This window comes from Atta cephalotes (assembly GCF_000143395.1).
Source record: "Atta cephalotes unplaced genomic scaffold scaffold00033, whole genome shotgun sequence".
Lineage (NCBI taxonomy): Eukaryota > Metazoa > Arthropoda > Insecta > Hymenoptera > Formicidae > Atta > Atta cephalotes.
Window position 1 is genome coordinate 2,331,551 of NW_012130097.1, and position 19,122 is coordinate 2,350,672.

Sequence of the window (19,122 nt, forward strand, 5' to 3'; positions counted from 1 at the left end):
TAGGAGTGGGAGGAAAGTACAGAAAGGGGACGGCGGAGGAATAGGCTGGTCGTCTCTCTCTCTCTCTCTCTCTCTCTCTCTCTCCCTCTCTTCCTTTCTCTTCATCTCACTCTCTCGAGGGGTGGAACGTTACTCGTTTCGAGGAGGCGGTAGGTTGGACGAGGCGGTAGTGGTCGCGGAGGAGGAGAACGTGGAAGAGGTGGAGGAGGACGGGGTTCGTCCTATCAATCACGGTATTATTATCGAGTCCGTGATTAGCAAGGCATGCTAACGATATCTCTGGCCGGAGGCAGAGGGCAACGCTAGGCCGTTGTGCTCTTGTGTACGCACGCGTATGCACGTATGCATCGTTCGGTACGAAGCCGTACCGTCATCGTATGAGTACGTAAGTGTGTATGCGCGTTCGCGAGTCTGGATTTGCGTATGTATACGTGTATGAAATTGTCTATATGCATTCACGTATGGCTGTATGTGTATGTGTGTGCACGCGCGAGCGCAGATCGGCGTTGCCCGCAATGCAACTGGAGTGGCCGCGATGCGATTCCGGAGTAGTACGCGGAGTGTACCGTGTGTACTGTGCCGTGATGGTAGCGGTATGGTAGGTAGCTCTGGATGGTGGTGGTGATTTCAACGACGACGATGTAGAGGAGGTTGACGCGCGCGCGCGCAGAGGGAACGAGAGAGGAGATGAACGGAGCAGGGGCGAAGGGAACACAGGTCGCGCCGTGTAGCACGGGGGAGAAGGCAAATGGAGAGAACCAGCAGGAGGAGATGGAGTAGGTGGAGGTGGAGGAGGTAGCCGGTGTTGCTAGCTGCTTGCCTGCCTACTGCTGCTGTTGCTGCTGCTGCTGCTGCTGCTGCTGCTGCTGCCAGCAGCAGCCACCGCTGGCTGTTTCGCCATCCGAGAAACGAGATGGTTGTAGGCACGTAGATACGTACTGGGTAGGTAGGTAGGTATGTAGGTACCTCAGCCCCCCTCCTCCTCCCCCCCCTTAGTTGTTCTCTCTACGCGCATTGATTCGAGGGACCGACCCTTATCGTTGTTGTATCTGCAGCGAGGTCCGATCCGGCCAACAACTTCGGCTGTCGATTCACGAAATCGCGGCCGGGCTGATTTAATGCGCGAGAAATGACCCCCGGCCAAGTGTCGGAGAATTGGAATCCGGTCTGCAGGACATATCCTCGAGTGTTATGCACCGCGCTTTCAGAGTTCCAGTCTTCTTTGTCCCCTTCTTCATATCTTATAATCTCGGTTTCTCCTTCTCAACATCTGAAACAATGTCGCGATGTTGGTTAGCGTTAACCAATGCAATTCAATCTATCTACATACAAAATTATTTTCATTAACGTAAATTATTGTTGTTTGAATTAAGAACAAATCCCAATTTAAAAGCTTACTGTAACAATGGGCTAACCTGCATTTTGTAAAAATAGATAAGTTGATCCACTATTTCCCATTACTTTAACTTTAGAATTAATTTTCTCTATTTTTACAAAATGTAGGTTAGCCCATTATTTCAGCCGGTGTTATCCTTTAATTTATTTTATTCAAAGATTGTAATTTAAAAAGAGAAGCAAGGAATTTTTTTTAATCCGATATCAGTTGGCAGAACGACGCTTGATTGAGTTATCAATTTCGGTCCTTAAGTAATTTTTAAAAAGATAGCGAATCACAAATCTATTTCAGTTAATCCCAACTGTACATATAATTATTAGTAATAATTAAGTAATAATTTTTGGGGATAGGAAGTTTTCGGAAGAATCCGCGGCAAAATGGAGGATCGGATCAGTGCTGGGCGATGTAATACTCGTTCGTTCCAGGGGGACGAGTAGTCCCTCGGTCCTATCTCTGGCGTGCGGCCGATATTCGGGTTATACGGATCGCTCGCAATGCGATTCGCGGCTAAACGCGTTACGGGGAACGTAATTTAGTCCCGGTCGCATACCCCGTATCGCGCGCGCTCTCGTACCCGGTCCGCACTCGCGTGTGTCTCTCATGTTGGTGTGTCGCACGTATATACGCGCGCGTGTATATGTGCACGCGTGCCCCGCGTGCCACCCCGTCCCGCGGATACTCGCGTCAGCTCGCGTCCGCCGCGCGTGTTTCCACGTACGTTCCTCTTCCTCTCCCACTCTCATCCTACCCGAATCCCTTCTGGCCCCCGCAACCCCCTCCCCCTCCCTCCCCCTCCCCCCCGGTTCTCTTCCATCCTCTTTCCACGCTTAATAGATGCCACTCCCTCTTTCTCTATCTCGTTGCGCGTACGTGTGCGATTGTATATGTGTGTCTCTGCCTCTATCTCCTTCCATTCGTATGCGCTCGTAACGCACGGTCACCGACGAATTCGCGCGGGGTTTGCGCGAGGGACGGTGGCGGTTGGACGAAGGGGTGGATTGCACGGGCGGCGAGTAATGATATTTCGCGCCCATTATGAAATATTCGAAATGATTTGCCGGGATTGTGCATTTTGATTTGACGTTCATCCGCGTAACCTAGAGCTGCTCGTGCGCGCGCGATCGCGTATACGTGCGTGCCTGATACGCGACACAGGCGGGGGGGGGGGGGAGTGCGTACAAGGGGGTGCGTCGATCTCGACGTGTCCAATCGGCTGACGCGATCGTTCGTGAACGTCGACACTTTTGACGAGAAGAATTATTTGATCCCTTCGTTGCGATTTTTAGGTATCATAAATACATTAGATATCATAAATACATTTTGTGTATCCTTTATGAATATCGTTACAAATTAAGAGACATTGATGTATATTTTTTCTAATCTATTTTTCAAATCTATTTTTAAGAAGTATATTTCGAAAATATTTATATTTCGAATAAATTATGAAGAAAATAATAGCAAAATTTTAGATATTCGAGATGTGCTATAATTGTAAGTTCTTATTATCTCAGTTATTATCTTAGAAATAATTAGTGATTGGTACAATTTTTTGGTTTACATTTTTAATAGAATGAAAATTTAATTATATGTATATTTACTAAATTATTTTGCGTATGTTGATATAACGACTGTAATTATTATTCTATCGTTTACTAGGAAAAAAATATCAATGTAAACTTACGTTTAATATTTTGGCATACATTTTTTAAAAAGCATATTAAATTCTGTAAATTTTAAATAAAAATCTTGCTATCAGTGGATGATCCTTAAATACTATTCTGTCATTTAAAAATCCCGAAAGCTTGCACTAACAATAAGCATTACCTATATATATTTTCACATATGTATTTCGATCTTACATTTATTAAGTCCCGAATAAGCAAAGTTATTGATATTTCTAGCTCTACGTTCCTAATTACATTAGTTGTATTAGTTATAGTAATATTAGTTATATTAGCGACAAACAGACGCATTCATTTCAAACCGCTCTCTGGCATTACCCCGCGTATTAATGATATATTTAATAGCTAATGATAGCGCGATGTATATTTAATAATGTAATAAACACCACGTACAATCGCGATATGATTATATTGTAACGCCCAAGTCGTAACCATAATTTAAACCGTAATTCCGACCGGAAGCAGTACTCGCTCGTTGCCGCTCTCGGAAGCGTTGAACCCGCTAGTCGCGTCCTCGCTCTCGATTGAGCCGTTAAAGAATGATTGCTTTCCTTATGAAAAACAACTCTGTTTGATATTTTTTTGTATCGTAGGAACATTGCTAACTTTCTAGCGGCGGTATCGTCTTTTCATTAAAAAAAATTAATTTTTTATACTGATTTTACTCAAAAATATCTTGTGAAGAATTTTGACACATATTGACATATAATTTTTTGGAAAAAAAGAAAGAGCGTGCACTATATTGTAATGCTCAATGCTATATACGTTTTCATCTTCAGTCCTTAAATGTAACTTGTAATTTGCACAGATCCCGAATTCATGTCGAATGTAATTTTAAGTGAACGTTGCAAATGTATAACACTCGCTGCTAGAAAGTTAACTCTTCATTATTTGCATTTAACCTTACCTTATAAATGCTGTAATACAAGAACGTTATTTACATATATTTAGAGCAAATTATTTTAAAATTAAAAAAAATTTACATTTATCTTTATCTAAAAAATTATAGAATATTATCAATCTTTATTTACATGTAAATTATTAAAAAGAACAATGAAAATTAAGATATAATGTTAGAGTGTCAAAAACAGTCCACACACATACGAATAATTATGTAAAAAGAAAATTACATGACTAATGTAGAATTAAATAAAATTATCAAAAACACTGTTAAACCTATAGTGTCAAATTTAACTTAATGTGAGTCGCCATTGCTTCTATTAAATATATCGTTATTTTATATTAAAACAATGATTATATTTGACATTATACAACACTATATATAGTGTCAAATTGACACAATGTAGTATCAAATTTAACTATCGTTTTGATAAAAAAATAATATATTTAGTAGGAGCAGTGGCGACTCACGTTAGGTTAAATTTGACACTATAGATTTAATAAACTGTTAAATTAAATTATTCGACTTATATTTGTCAGCATATATCAAAATTACGTCATGCAAGATATAAATTCAATTTTTATTACGTTCTATTTTTATTTTTATTTTCTAGTTCATAATCTTCCTATGCTATTTCCGTTATAGATGATGCAGCGAGTATCGAACCAATATCTAGATTCTTATATTTAGATACTTAACACATGGTGACGGTAGAAGAAATATTGTACATAAGCATTGACGTATGACCGTGAAATCGTGCTTTCCAAATGAGTCTCTTATTACGAATTTCTCCGATGTCTTTATTTGCCGCGGAGTACACGCCAATGGCTCAGCAAATTCATGCTATTTGTCGGAGAAATTCTCTCCGTTCCATTTTCTGCGGTTTAACATGTAAACCACTGCACTTTGTTTACTTTCCAAGAGCGAACACGTCAGTCCCGTCTTTCTGTCCCATCAGTATAAGAATAAGGAAGGATAAGAATGAGAAGGAGGAAGGACATTTCGTTATTCAATCGTTTGATTATATAATATTAACTAGCTACGCTATAATACTTATAATCAGATAACCATAATCGTGTCTTCGTCTCCGATTTTAGCTACAATAAATTGATTATATTCAAATCTGTCTTGCATTCTCTATATTCTTTCTTCCCTGACGTCACTCAGGATAAGTGAAAGAATAAGGAAGAATTAGCTATGTTACTCAGGCCGTCCAAAATGTAAAATAAGAAAATTATAATTAGTGGAAATCTATGAAATATGTAATTAGATAATTATAACAACGGATGTTTGAAACTTCTTAGCTCGAAAATCGATCGTATTAGTCAAGGAGGTTAAAATTGAAATAAACGCTTAACTCTCGATTCACTGACATTAGCGAGAGGATTAAAATAATCCTCGCCTGATTCACATGACATGTTGTTAACGTTGGCGGATAGAGAGGAATAAGATAGCGAATGGCCAACTAATTTTCGGTTTGTCAGAATTTACAAGCCAAGGGCGGCGGGATGAGGGAAGCATAAAGCGGCACGGCGGGCGTTATAGAGAGGGGTGGAGGAGAACGGAGCAGGGGGGAGGGGGGTGGTTGGTTTAAATTCTCTTCCGTCACCGCAAACATGCATATAACGCAGCCGGACGGTGCGTGTAAACGTGTAAACGTCGGACGGTGCCAACCGCTAAATACAAAAATCCCCAACCACCTGTGAAGCCGGCCAACGCCGTCGATGTGCGTGGAGCCGCGTGTACGCGCGTTCGTACGTGTGCACACGTTTTCGAGTTAATTACAGCATAATTGCGGTCGACATTTTGTTGTTCGTCGCAGTCGTCAACCGTCAACCCGCCGAAAGCGGATCGCTTTCGACCCTTTTCGCGCTGCGAATTCTTGCGATGTCGCGCGAGCTTTTCCTCGCTGGCTTCCGATTCGCGTCGCTGTCGCGGTCGCGACCGTTATTTTTGCGGCTCGAATCTATGATTCTGCCTCGGTTGATTTGTACAACTTACAGCTGCATACTCGGTTGGAAAATTTGTGTTAAATTTTACCTATGTCATGCTCTAAACGGTCCATTCTTGTGTTAATTTAAATAAATATGTTAGAAAGTAACATAAATATTATGTAAAAATTTAAGGAAATTTCTTCATTAAAATTAATATTTATAACAAATTGACATTTTATTTATTTATTTTAGAATGTACGTTTTAAAAAACATTATTTTTATATTATTTCTTCACTTGCTCATAAATGTGTCATTTTTACACTAAGAAGTGTTGAGTGTCAATTTAACACAAAATATTCAAATAACACAATCACATTATGTTAGGTTAGCACTCAAAGATATTAAAAAGTTTGCATAAAATTTTAATAAGAACTTGAATGGATCTTTCCTAACTTCTATAAACAAAAATGTTTTTTACTGTGCAGCTACTGAGTTTATTACTAAAATATTACGAAGATCATTTTAAAAGATGCAAGGAAATATCCTCTTTTTCCTTTAATTGATTCACGTAAAAAATCTGTTGTTGAAATTATTGTGTATACATAGCGTTCCTTTTAATACTTTCTTAGAACTTTGACATAACTGAAAAGAAATGAAAAGGAGAAAACTACTTTTGAATTTGACAGAAAATGTTTGATTAATCAAATAATATAGGCAAAAAGAATATATTTTTATAATATGACCAAATATCATTTTTGTCATTTTCGTTTCATAAGCTTTAAAAAATCTTTTCAATTGATAATTTTAATGATTTTTTTTTTAAATCGCTCTTTTTGTGTTGTTTTTCGATTTCTTACGAAATTAAGATTGTTTATTTTTGATGATTAATAAGGTAATGTTTATTTAATTTATTCATAATAATGACTCGAAAATTCAATTTTTTTTAGTTGTTTTATTTTTAAAATAAGAGAAAGCGATATAATTTTTATATAATTTAATGTAACGATCAGAAAAACTTCCGTATTCTAGTATATTCATCTGTAAAGTTTCTTAATCGATTGTGAAATATGCATTTATATGAAATATGCATTCATTACATAACTCATTCTCTCTTTTCTGAAGTCGCGCATTGTGCTTAATGAATTCGAAGGGCACGTTTCGAGGGAGGCATTCGTCGGCCTCGGAAAATAATAGTTCTTGTTCGATGAAGCACTCGATGGCACTCATATCGAGCAAGGCGCAACTTCGAATTGAGACAAAAACATACGAAACGCAATCGCAGAAAGGAGCAACGCGCATCGTTGGCGAGCAAAGGGCGGCGTGAGGGAGGATGGAAAAGACAGAGGGGCGGAAGCGCGGAAATGTGGACGGGGCACAAAAGCGCGAGATATTCAACCCTATCGGAGCGTATATATAGTCTGGTGGGGCGGCCCCCTCCCAACCCCCATAAATTGATGCCAATGTACCTACGCGGCCCCGGCGCGTTATACGTCTGAATATTACGCACACTCGGCCCCCCCCCCTTCCCTCTTCTCCTTCTCCTCCTCCTCCTCTACTTCCTCCTCTTCCTCCTCCTCCTCCTCTTCCCTCAGTCGGCAGGGGGGTAACAGCAGGAAGGGAGGCAATGCGAGGGGTAGCGGCAGGAGGGTAGGCAGAGAGGCGGCCGCGTACCTACACGAGCCGCACCACCACGCCTCGGTTATGCCGTATAGAACACAATTAAGTAAATGAGCACGGGTTGCGCCCGCTATAGATACCCTCTATTATGTGTATTGATCTCTAGCGCGGACTCCAGTTACACGTAATACGTGTTTTGTCGTTTGTGCGTTCGTACGTGGCGGCCGAGCGTATGCATGCGAGCGCGTGCAAGTGCACGGAATAGATATGGCGACTAGGGGGAGAGCCGAAGAGAGGGTACAGAAGAGAGAGAAATAGGGAGAGCGAGAGAGAGGATGAAAATATGAGAGATAGAGGGGGAGAGAGAGAGAGAGAGAGAGAGAGAGAGAGAGAGAGAGAGAGAGAGAGAGAGAGAGAGAGAGAGAGAGAGAGAGAGAGAGAGAGAGAGAGAAATAGGAACAGGTGCCTGGATGCGAAAGCTGCGTCCCGATGATATTCCTGAGTCGAAGCCTCGTTAATGAAAAGTACCTCTACGAGGTAAGACGAGCTTGACGAGCCGCGAAATGAAGGAGCTTTTGTCGGTTTAATAATTGTTATCATTTAGCCAGAAAAAGCTGAACGAGGAAGCTGAGAGAATTTTTTAAAGCGCATTGATTCATTCCGAATTGATTCGATGAGAATTGAGCATCATAAGACGGACGTTTAGAATTCGTATTATTTTACGATGCAAATCTTGAATGAAGAGTGAATCGATTGTATTCGAAAAAATATTTATGTTGTATGTATGTGAAACGGAGATATTATCAAAGATGAATATTTCTACAAAAGTATGAGAAAATGGAAAAATAGATGTTTTAATTGAAATATATGGGTCCTAGAGTGACTGGGAATAATTTGAAAAATAATATTTTTTGAAAAAAGTTTGAATATGTACATATTTACATCTAACAAGATTTAAACAAAAATTTGATTGATTAATAATATTTTATTTCTATTTTTCATACAGTCTTATATCGTAGATTAAAAATAAATTTGAAAAATTCTTCAAGAAAATAAAATTAATAACGGAAATCTTTAGTAGATCCCAGGGACTTACATATGTTCCCTTAATATTATAAAAAATATATGTTTCTGTGTTATGAATTTAACGAGTAAAGAATCATCACATATGATCAAGGCTGAATCTGACGCCTATAAATATTTCTACATAAATTTTTTAAATACATCTTCCAATTGTAATCTTTCAAACTGCGCACTGACTATTGTTGGACTTCAAATGCAATTATAAACTGAAGTTGAAATAGTAACATCACAAATCAAATTAATTTAATAATGATAGTTAGTAAGCGCTAAAACGCTGCAAAGAATATATTTTATTTGGTTCTACAAATAACTGGGCTTTTTTTTTAATAATTTCTTCAATTGACTGCTGATATTTTATACCGATATTATATATTTGATGGAAGATAAAATTTAACTCTCGAAGTGAATAAAGTTATGAAGTTTTTCAAATCGCATTATATCTCACAGTTACCAACAACATTCATTCAAGTTAATTGACTAATTAGAGACATTCTTTTCTGTAATAGTACAATATGATTTTTATGTATTACGTATCATTTTGTACGTGTGTATGCGATACAAATGAAGCTTCCTTTATCGTCTTTCAGGCTATAGCGATACTCCTTGTCATTCGATGCTCTTGAGAAGACGTCCCTTTCGCGTGCGTTAACCCCTAGATCGCCGCACTGGCCGCGAGCGCATCTGAAAACGTACACGCATCTCTGACGAGCACATTGGACAAACACAACTCATAATGTGTATAAAAATTTGAAGAGACATTACTAAAAAAAAGAAGAAGAAATGTGGGTGTGTTTCACGACCTGCTACAATTAAAAACTCCCGCACTCTTTTTCCTGGCCTGAACTCGGCGAATTCCTAGAATTCACCGTGAATCGGCAGCAGTTTCGCGCTATATGTTTCCCGGTTTTAACAACGGGGTATTATTTCCCGCGCCCGTGCGCGTTGCAATCTTCGCTCCAAGTTCCTCATGATATTTAATCAGGCGGACGCCGCAGCGCGCGATCTCTGCCTTCTGCCGTTCCCTTTCTCCGTCTCCACTCTTGTTTCCTTTTCTTCTCTTCTTTTTTTTTTCTTGCCTTTTCGAGGGAAGAGCTTCTTCCTGAGCGGTCGCTCCGCAAAAATTTTCCCCCGAGCGCGAATAATAAATTCCGTTTTACGAGGCGCTCTTAATTCAAGTGGAAATCGTTGTAGTTACGTGTTATCGCTGTCTTTGTCCTCCTCCTCCTCCTCCTCTTCTATCACGTCCTCCCGCGACCGCGACTTATTCTCTCGTTCTTTCTTCAACTATAGCAAGTAGGTTGCTACGACTTATGTGTATTTACTGCGGCCCGCCAGCAGGAAACGGAAAGATAGTTATCTGATGGCGAGAGAGACGGGGAGAGATAGAGAGAAAGAAAGAATGAGAGGGTGGGAAGGCGAACGAGGAGTGGAGAGAGAATGCGTAGAGAGGTGGCCAGGTAGACGCCATAGTTATTTATTTTCCCGCAGCTGATTATAATATTACGCAAGCCGGCGGTATACGTTCGCGTAATGCGGATGCAAATGCGACAGAGACGAGTTATACCGAGTAGACTCGGCGAAATCTTCGGCCTGGAGTCGTATTTTATTCATACGCTGCGCTTGCGCGCGCGTGCGAGTTGGTTCTGTCTATGTTCTGGATATTCGTGTATACGCACATGCGTGTGCATATACCGGCGTGCATTATTGAGTGCATGTAGCGTGTCATTATAAAAGAAAAAAATAACGCCGATTTTACGAAGACACCGTAACACGTCCGGTACTTGCGAATTTTGTATTTTTTTTTTTTTTTTTTTGTTAAAGATTTCAACAAATAACAACATTATGCATCTGCTTTGTGACGAGTGTAGTAGGAAGCTATTATTAATGTTGCTACATTTAAAGAGATACAATATAGTTAGACTACAATAGTGATTTTGTCAAAATCATATGACAGAAAAGTATGTACACTTTCTATATATGTATTCTAATTTATGTTATCTTACTCTGTATCTTGATTTAGATTATAAAGTGAGACAATGTAAATTAGAGATAGTATATATCTCTTTTAGACCTTATATATATATTTACATAATGTAGTCAGAATTGGGAAAATTTTATAAAAGTAGATAACTATTACAGTTACAGTTTTTTCTCTCAGAAAGTAATTAATTATCGTTACAAGTTGCTAATTTTGAAAAGTAATACATTATAATTATAATTATTATAGATATTATCAAATTAGAGAACAAATTTATAAAAATTAAGCAACTATTATAGCACCTCTTTCTTGCCTAATTATTGCTTTTATGCATTGTGTATATTTGAAAAGATATATTGTATGTAATATCTAATCTTTTTATTAATTCGTATTGCAAATAATTTTCGTATTGTAAATTTTGTATTATACATTGATCGTGGAGCATTGTGTTTTAATGCGACCTAGGCACGCCAAGTTTTTTCTTCAGTGTAATCCAGTTGATTACTTCAGTCACTTAGTCCATCTTATGTGTCTTAGAGTTAATAGGTTTTTTACAATAAGCTTTTTTGAAATTTTTTAACAATGACTTGATTGATAATTGTATATACATATATGTTCCTTTAACTCTTGCGTGGAGCATAGAGCCTCTAATGAGTTTTCAGTAACAATGGATTTTTTCCGGAATTAGATTGTTAGCCTAATGTTCAACCCCCAGTCTGGGAGATCCACTATTATTATTATATAGTGGATATTTATCCACTGATAAGATCAACAGTTTAACGCTCGATCCGAAAAATGCTGGTGATTAAAGATTTAATCATCAGTTGGAGCAATTTTTGGTTCCTTAAATGCGAAAAATCACGTGAATGCAGGTGAGCACTCGGATCTACAATCGCACTGAGCGCCAAGCCATTCGGCGCCTCTGGTTAATAATTAGATTCATCAGTGAATAAATGAAATAATTTTTGTATAATATATCAATTATTTAAAAAAAATTAACATTTTTTTATTTTAAGAAGAATGTAATATTGTATACTATTTTACTAGGCGTATATATTTTTTTAAGAGATGACACGCACATATATATAGGACAATAGTACCTATACTATCTTTTTCTTTCATAAGATTTTAACAAAATCGCTCATTGCCAGATTTTGTTATAGAGTTTCTTATCGCATTGACAGAAAAGTGGCACAAATAAAAAATCGGAATCGCAATGTTGAAATTTTGAGAATTCATACAACGTAATTTTAAAGAATATATATAATTGAAAGGAAAGTTTAAAATTATGTATACTTATTATTCTAATTAAAACGTTGTTCCAACTCAAAATAAAAATATTCGACTAAAAAGACTTACTAATTTTGGGATGTGTCACATTTTCATCAAGGCAACATGTTCCAGTCTAGCGAGACACTTGTACGAAACGATCTTTAATCTAACGAATAAACACATTATTCTTACTTGCATTACTTACGATCGACGCGACAGTGCAATCGTCGCGCACTGCTTATTCCCTGGTGTATATGCGTCGAGTATAGAGACATACGCATACACGCGCATATCAATGCATGCACACGATCGTGCGCAAGATGCCTTTATATAATGTGTGCGGCAAAGACACACGAACAGAGAGAGAGCCTCTCCGCTCGCGCTGTATTTCGCGCATAACGACATATTATTTATATAAGCGACGTTGTCTCGACAAATCGTTCTACTCTCGTAAATTACCCGGTATATAGACGAGCGCAAGTAATAGCTATCCAGCGCAGGAATGGGACTCGCGGCAAAATTTCGCGTGGTATTTTCAGTAAATTCATATGGGTTTCGACACAACTTAGTATCCGCTGAATTGTAGAGACTCGAGAAACAGCAGAAATATTCTCATGCGAATAAATGTCAAGAATTACAAGACATTACAAATTTTTCGTACTTGGGAAATCGTGGAAAATAAAATCGGTGTCATCGATTTAAAATTCTCACGACAGACCTTAAAATACATGTATCTACATTATTGTTCATGTCCAGACACTCGCGTAAATTTTATCGAATGGATAAGCAAAAAAAATTAAAACATTATAAAGCAGCAATTGTATTATTCTTTTAAGAATTCTCTTTCAAGAATTCTCACCATTTTCTATCTCTCGGTATTCGATTTACTTAATCGTTGACAGCCGGATTTGTCGTTTCAGAAAAATATCTTGCGGATCGGAAATAAAATATTCGAAATTTGTTTGCGGTTCACGTATAATAGACGACTGAAGGGAGGGCGTGAAAATATTCCGATTACATTGCTAAACTGTTTAAGCCAAATAAAAAAAATAAATAAATAAAAAACTCGGCGCAACGGTGCGAAAGAGAGACGGATAGGTAGATAGATAGGGCGGATGGCGGTTTATTATGTTCCGGATGGGAACCCACGAGAACAATATACTCGCAATATACACGTAAGTGGTATAAAATGACGGGCCGGAAAATTCGAGAACAACAGGAACGCAAATATAGAAAGACACCGAATCCAATTTGGCAACGATGCAATTAAGATGCGGAAAACAAATGAACGCAAGTAACGGTCGTGCATAAAAAAGGAGGGGAGGAGGTAAATTTTATTACAAAAAACGCAGGGAGGGGGAGGAAATGCAGCAGAGAAAGAAAGAGAAGTTTATTTAACAAAAGAGAAAGAGAAAGATGGGGGAAGAAAAATGGAAGGGATGGAAAGCAGCGAACGGGAGACAAAATGCACGAACGGAGACGACGACCGAGCGCGTTTTAAGCGTCGTCGATCAATTAAATCCTTAATAAAAGGACTTCGTAACCAGATTTCGCTTACGAGATAATAATGTGCATTACGGCAGCTCGGTAGCTCCGATGCGTGAGACGACTCGCACGCAGTACGCATAGTCGTGTGTGTATGTGTACGTGCAGTCAACAGGGTGTCCCGACCGGAAGCGCGCGCGACCTCGCGCCAGCGTAACGTTATTTTCTAATTTCCCATTCATGGGCTACCGTTTAGTTTCGATTTGCCGCTTCGTTACGACGCTCGGAGATTTACACGGTCAGATAGGATTGTTGCATGCCACCTACCCCCCGCGCCTCTCTTCCACCACCTTCTTCTTCGCCTCCTAACCGCGTTTTATATAACCATCTTTCGTCACCGCGCGCGCGATTCCCCTCCCCCGGATATCTCGCTCCGCGATAATCTTTTCTTTCTTCCTTTTTCTCCGTATTTCTCTGTTCTTCTTTCTCTCTTTCTTTCTCTCTCTTCTTCTTTCTATTCGTCCGCCGGTCTTTCCTGGAAGATAATGCTCGGCCGCGCACTTTGCATTTCAAATGCGAGAGAGCCGGACGAACTCGGGGGATCGATCGCGAATCGCGACGTACCGAGCTAACAACGCTAAAAGGGAATAATTTCGACGGCGATACCGGGCGATTAGGCTAGCGGCGCGGCGCGCGTTACGGCGCGGAACGCGGCAGATTGCACTTTGTGCTGCAACGCGCGCAGCGAAATCTTCATCCGAAGACAAGGAGAGGTCGTCGTGGTCTTACAGTTAATTAATTTCCGCGAAGAGAGCGAGAACGCATACGCGATTATCTTTTTTCTTTCCCCTCCTTTCCCTCCTTCTAAAAATGGAAAGTATCCTCTCTTTCTCTCATGAATATAAATGATTATTACAACAAAATTATTATAACGAAAACTCGCTTTCCTTAGATACTTAATTTTTAACGTCGGCGGCCGACCTCTCGAGAATCTTCTGGGATCCAGCCCTGATATAATTTAAAGTACGGAACGACGCTCTCGCGTTAATTTAAAGTAACGAGCCGCAGAAATCTGCGCTGTGTCGTCTGCGACTCGGTGACGCGGTGTTTGTGTTTTTTTCGCATAGCGAGGACGGTCCTCCGACCGACGACGACCGGTGCTCTTCTGCTACGGGTAACCGATTTTTATTGGGACTCGATAAGGGAGAAAAATTTTATCGCGTCTCCGGCGACCACGAAACGAACGGAGAGAAGAAAGAAAGATGGAGCAGGTTATATATGTCGAAGGGGTTATACAAGGTGCGCTTAAAAGGAGTAGAAATTTTTCGATTAAAATGAGTCGATCATAAAATTGCCTTATCGATGGAAAGTCAATTTTGAAACAAAACGTAAGATACTATCCAGAAATGTTTATTATATTATAATACTTTTGTGATAGTTTTGCTATGAACGTATATAATAGGTGTGGTCTTTATACAAAACTATCGTATAACTTTTTCTATTATTAAAACGTACATTTCCTTTTCCATCTTCCAGATAAATTTTCGAATTTATATATTATCTACTTTACCTAATAATATTATCTAATATTTAAATGTATATATACTGTTAATACGCGTTAGGAAATTTGCACAATGAATCATTTAACGTTGGAACTTATAATTTTTTATCGAATTACACCTGTATGTGCGAGAGAATTTAAATACAAGGGACACCGTATTTTACAGTTAATCTCTACGAAACTTTCATTCGAAAGAAGAATTCAGTGTTTCATCAATTTCTGGGATGCTTAACGTTAGAAATCGAAAAAAAGCCATTGGAATCTTTGCCAAGTAAAAATCTCTCGCAAACGGTACTATCGAGCTCCACCTTTTCAGGCGCACCCTGTATATATTTGTCGAGAGCAAGAGGAAACGGGAGGAACGAAGACTGGCGGATAGAGGGAGAAGGGAGAGAGAGCAAGGTAGGGAAAAATGGAGAAAAAGGTCGAGAGCGTGGTACGCCGTGCCCAACGAGTAATAAGTTAGTAATAATATTTTCACAATATCTCTCCTGGATTGGATGTTATTTCATTATATTTTATTGCCTCTTACTATTACTCTTGCCAGTGCGGAAACCTCCCTCGGTCCCCGCTCATCCCTGTACCCTCCGCCACCCACTCACCACCCTTCCTAGCCCCCTTTCGTCCCCCTTCGACCGCCGCCAACGTCCCGCTCTGTTTTATTATCTCGAGCCTCTCTCCGCACCGAGGGAATTCACTCGCGGAACTCATTATTGAGGGGTTTATTCTGCTGTAACCGTTGCTCTCGCCACTCGCCTGTCCCCCCTTCTTCCTTCTTCTTCATTTATCTCTTCCTTCGTTTTTGACCGTGTACGTCGCAACGCAAAACGCAAAGTTCGCCGGTCTGTCAACGAGGCGTTTGCATTCTTCAAATTTTTACTATATTCTCCCATTTTCATGTAAATTAATAAATATATAACCAAAAATTTTCAGGCAACGAGTAATAAAATTAATTTTATTAAATAAAATTAATTTTATTATATAGCTTGGATAAAGAATATTTACAAATAAAAAAAATCAGTTTATTTTATATTAATATAGGTTGGAACAAAAGTTCATAGTGCTACCTCACTTATATCTTATCTATACGTTTTTAAATTATTTGGCAATTATACTATTTAATAGAGAAAAGTTTTAATTTTAAGAATCTGTTTTTTTAATTGTGATACAATGTTTTGGAGTTGTACAATCAAAGTCAAAATGTTTTTTTTATTTAATCCTAACTTAGTAACAAAAAATCTTAGGCATTTTGTTAGAAGACGATTTTTTAGAGAAAACTTTAAGCTTTCATGTTAGAAAATAAAAAATTTTCACATTTTTGATTGGATACGTAACAGAGCCATAAAATAAGAATACGAAATTTTCTATTTTGTCCAGCTCGTAGTTTCCTATATATAAAAAGTACTCACAGAAAAAGGTGTAATAATCTTTCGAAAGTAGAGATTCCAAGCTTTAAAATTATTTTTGAAATATAAATTTCATTTAATTCTGATGAAATTACATTCTGAAGTTAAGTTACACTACTACGAGCTTTTGTTCCGATTCTTAATGTAATATTTAATTTAATAAATATCTTGCTCGGCTTCCAAGCCCTTTATTTTATATATTTTATATTTGAATTGTATTTCTTGGAACCTTTGTTACATAATCTTTTTTACATAAATTTGTTATCAAATTTTAAAATTATATATTAGTATAGTAGGAAAGTTTTGGCAACCATTGTAAAAAAAAAGAGAAAGAGAGATACGTTATAATGTAAAAGATATTTAAAAAACGAATCGCGTGATAACACCATTGCTGGTATTGTTTCTCGCGTGAGAGCAGAAGACACTAGCTGAGTAAGATCAGCCGAGTAGGAAAAGTCGGGTGGGAAAAGTCAGCCGACCGATAAATCATTCTTTTACTTTGCCGCCCGTGCAATCTTCGCCACCACAGCCGCGTATTTCTACGGATTATCGTGTCTCGGAGGGAATGCGAAGGGTAGCTTGTATACATAGATAGAAGTCACTTTCGATCTTTAATCTTTTTAGCTATAAATGCCACATACGTATACATGTCCAGTTGAGAAGATTATAAAAAGAGCATGTAGAAGTTGAAATAGAGATATCGGATATTATAATAGAACAGAATTACGTATATAACAATCATGCTCTTCAGATAATTATTGATTTATGTACTTTGTAAAACTTTTAAAGTGAATCTCACTCTGAAGAGTGAAATATCACTCATAAAGATTGAAAATTGAGCCGCTCTTTTTCAAGACTTGCTCAATTTTATCTCTTTAAAATGAGATTCTACTCCAAAGAATTTAAAGAGTAGTTTTTCGGAAGCGTCCGATTTTATCTAATCTTTACATGACGGGAAAGTCATTTATACAGTGATGCTGAAACAGTGTCGTATTTTGGGGCAAGGAATAGGATGAAATAATAAATTATAATAAATCTTACTGAAGAAAAAGCTGTAAGATTTAAAGAAATAGGTACCCTTCTTTTAAAATTAACATTTTCAAGATTATTCATCGATTCATCTTGTCTCGGGCTTAATTTATTCTGCGAAACCGTCTCTCGTCGCTACTCACTTTTCTCAATCACGCCCCCTTTTTTCCTCTGTTTCGTGACAGGCTGGTGGACCAGAGGGAAACGTCGACGCGCGGATGGACTTCGACGAGAGCAATGCACCCCGCATGGAAAAAGCGCAGCCTCTACTACGAGCGGTATCGACAGCGTACGAAGACATGTAACGTACAGGTGAGTTGTACCACTCGGGCATTACACGGCCGGGCGCACGTTGCAATTTCATGCGGAAAGTTTCGCCTTGATTCCACCTACGTAACGAGCGGCCGCGGCGTATCCCCTCATCGCCGGCTTCGATTTTCTCCTCCGCTTAAGGAAGCTCCGTTTTGAAAGCGAGAAACGACTCGCATTACATGGACGAACAATGCCGACGGAGGGAGCAGAAAAAAAGGAGCACGCTCGATATATTGTACAGGGTGTCCCGGATATGTACTCTTTCCTGTCTTCCGATTCCGAATTTTGAATCCATTTAATTTTTCAATATTAAACGTAAAATATTCTATTTGACCGTTTTTAATAAATTTTAATTATTAAACTTGTACTGTTATATTTCTATTCAAATTAGCTTAAAACCAATAGAGAAATAAAATGAGGGAAAGATATTAATTTTTATGTAATACTTTATGAATATTAAAACTTAATTTATTCATTAAATATTTGTATTATCAGGCAACATTGTTTCTAGGTAATTTGCTTTATATGTTTCAAGATAAATATAATTTACGAATAGCATTATTTTTATGCACGACATATCAAACGAATCATCATTTGATATTTATAACCGTTTACCATTTCTTTTCTTATCTCGGAGATAAAATTCTCATTATATTTATACCCGCGAGGACACACGAGACTCTCGAGAGAGCTACCAAAAATCCATCGCCGTAGCTTTATCCGCGGTTCGGAAGGAACGACGAACACCCTGTATAAATACCGGCGTGAGCGTCGCGCGTATTTGCGCGATATATTGCTCGTCGCGGCAGTCATGTGCACAAACTCGGCGACAGAAATAGCGAGTGTTGTCACCGAGAAATTGCGGCGGCCGATCATAAAAGTATTACATCAGCGGTCTGTAATGCTGCGCTCGCGCTCGCTCGCGCGCGTATATTATATGCGTTATTGCTGCAACGAGGCGCAGTGACACAATGTCGATTTGTCGCGACGACGATGCGATCAAACGTATACGGCACACACATCGTCCGCGAAGCGAAGCGTAATCACCTAAATAACCACCGGTGACTGCTTTTCCCTCTCTTTCGCCTTCTCTTTTCCCACCTCCCGCGGAAGACGCGCCAAGTCGCTTCGAGAAAATGCGTTGCATTTCGATCGGCGTGATTGCATCGCTGTATCGAGGGAGAGCGAATTTCCCTTAGTCCTATTGCCTGTTGCAATCTATGTCAGAAGTAACAAGCGCCGCAAGAGAATTCCAAGATTCTCTGGAGATACGATTTACTTAAATTCGTTGACTGAGTCGAGCTTAATAGATGATTTGTTCGTGCAAAAAGACACGATCTTTGGCTTTTTCTTAAATGGAGCATTTACATGAATCAATGGAATTAGTCACGTCAGTATGTTACGACTAATTAATGATATTTACTAATTATATATCTCGACCGTGTTATTTCTCAAACTTTGTCTTA